Source organism: Schistosoma mansoni (genome assembly GCF_000237925.1).
Source record: "Schistosoma mansoni, WGS project CABG00000000 data, supercontig 0163, strain Puerto Rico, whole genome shotgun sequence".
Classification (NCBI taxonomy): Eukaryota; Metazoa; Platyhelminthes; class Trematoda; order Strigeidida; family Schistosomatidae; genus Schistosoma; species Schistosoma mansoni.
In genome coordinates this window covers 501,267-504,098 of record NW_017386052.1, presented here as the reverse complement: position 1 = coordinate 504,098, position 2,832 = coordinate 501,267, and positions in this window count along the sequence as shown.

Genomic DNA, 2,832 nt, shown 5'->3' with positions numbered 1-2,832 from the left:
TTATAGGAGTCTTTAATTACACAAACATATTTCTGTTGACCTCAATTGTTTACAGAAATATCAATGATCCTACTTTGTTGTCGTCTATCACCTCATTCTATCTCATTCATCAAATAATATGGTATTCTATTGTATCTATCCTCTATAGTAGACGTAATATGAATGTTGTTCAGAATAAAACATACCACATTCTTATAATGAGATGTTGTTTATGTGACTGACAATCACCTACACACACTTACACACAAGTGCAGAAAAAACATCAGTGAAATTCTCATTCTACAAAACATTACTACTTTTATAAACAGAAAATGAAGTGAAACAAATCTTTTGGCTGTCCATTCAAAGTTAAAATTCAATAATTTACACTTCAGAATTCTTAATATTTACTGACTTGTTTGATATCGAAATCTTTCATAAAGGTTGGCCACTTTTTTCAGTTTCAATCTGGTTGCTTTGAAAGATAGATGAAGGGTTCCACAAGACAGACAATTTATAACACACTTATTCCGTGCACGTCGCTTTTGAATTTGGTTCAATAACACGAAAATAGTGTACATTCTTGCAAAAGATTGAACAAGCTTATAACATTTACTCAAATGCTTTCTTCATAAGTAGGAGTCCTTCACTTCCTACTTTAACAGTGGAACATTCTTCAATCACTTCACATGTTTTCCTGCCATGATTATCAATAATCAATATTTTGCCTGTTTTCAGTACTACATACACTACAGCCATCAAATGTTCTTCTGCATTCTGACTGTTTAGTGAAGTTGTGTGATTTCGGTTTAGCATGTTCTTTGAAAGGTCGAAGTAAATGTGAAAAGGCAAAATCAACTGTTAAACATTACCTCCAGCATTGACTGACTACGTAGCAACAAGTTGGAATCGCCTTCCAGAAATTCCCCTAGCATCCATGTCATGATTATACAAAAGATGTTAATATATGGAGTTTAGAATACATGTTAGGTGAAATGTTGATTGGTACACCATTATTTCCTGGTACAGCAACATCAGATCAAATGGGATGGATTATGTCTGGATTAACAATGTTGAGTAGAGAAGAGAAAGAGTTTATATTGAACAACTAAATTGAGCTTATTAAACCATCGCTTACTATCACTATTTCTATTCACGTTTTAACCCAGAATATGTTTCACTGTACAGTAGTTAGATTAAAGCCCAGTAAAATTAGAATAAACCTCATCTTTATTTAAATATCATACAACGGACCAATAACCTATGTAAATTATAACCATTCCTTGAATTCCCAATAATAAGTGATAAAGTATTTGCTACTAACCTATCAATACATATATATATAGATATATAATCTTCAAAGAACTTTGTGCTAAAGCTAAAGATATTACTACTAAGACTTGATTTGTCGTGTGTGCTGCTGATGTCGACAGATATAAGTAGTATGTATTATCAACAGAAAATGAAGTGTATGGTGACAGGAGGTTAAGAATATCTAACAAAAGAGAACTAGAACTGAGAACGATTAGTATGGAAACGAAAGAACAATGAACTTCAACTGAAGTCATCCAAGTGACTACTCGAGTAGTTTAGATCACAGTATAGAATCTGTCAGCTAGAATAGATGAAAAAAAGCTAATATCCCATGATTTCTTTCATAATAAAATTTGTACTAAAACTAAAAAAGTAATTCAGTTTTATGTCAGTTAGATGGTCAATCATTAAGTCAATGCAGTTCAGTAGTTAGTTGAAGCAAAGGCCACCAATATTAATCAAATTGGTGGTTTGCTTCTATCAAGCCAATTCACATTATAAATATTCCATTCTACTTTGACTCTGTGATATATTTGAAAAAACAAAACGAACAAGGAGATAATATGAAGTTTGGAATGGTAGCATTCACTGTGACACTCCTAAGTGGTATCGAACACTAATCTATTCGTCGATAATAAATCACTTATGGTGTTATGTATTTGAAGGTAGTCAGTGAGAAACCCTTGATCTATATAGCATTCATCAGAAAGACATTATTCCAATTTTAAGGAGACTAAAACTCACTATAACATTCGAACTTGACTCATCTAGTCTCATAGTTATTCAGATGTTAACCAACTAACCACTTTCCCTGTGACTGACTTCATTCAATCAGATTCTCAATAATGTAAGATCAATGGTTTGATTTATTTGAATGGAGGCAGAATGTAGAAACTGTGAAATTAATATGAACTACATCACATCTCAGATTATCAAAGTCTCTTTTCACTACATCATATCAATTTACATAAGCTTGAAAATAATTCAACCTTTCAATGAATTGAATCATAACTGACAGTTCAATCATCATTATCATCATCAGAATGTCTAAATACATGTGCTTTAAAAATGAACAATATTTGACACCTGGGTGGATCTTATAGTCTCTTGGCTAAAAGAACAGATAATGGCAACCGTTTGTTGCAGCTATACTCAGATAACCTCCTGTTTCTTGCAAATACTAACTTTAAGCATAAGGAAAAACATCTTTTGACATGGCGAACCCCGAATTCGTCCCAACGTTGGACCCAACTAGATCATATCGCCATCAGCCACCGATGGAGGGGCTCGATAGAACACTGTCACTCATTCTGGAGCACATGTTTAGATTCAGATCATACTCTAGTGCGACCATATATCTGTCTGCGTCTTACTGGACGTAGGAAACACACTGCAGGAAAACCTCTTAGGGAATTAAACTTTTTCTTTGTTAATTATAACCAACAAAGTGTGTGATTGGTATTGGATGTACATTAGATTTTCTGATGGTATTACATTCTCTGAATTGAATATTTTCATTTCAAGATCGGAAGAGCGTCG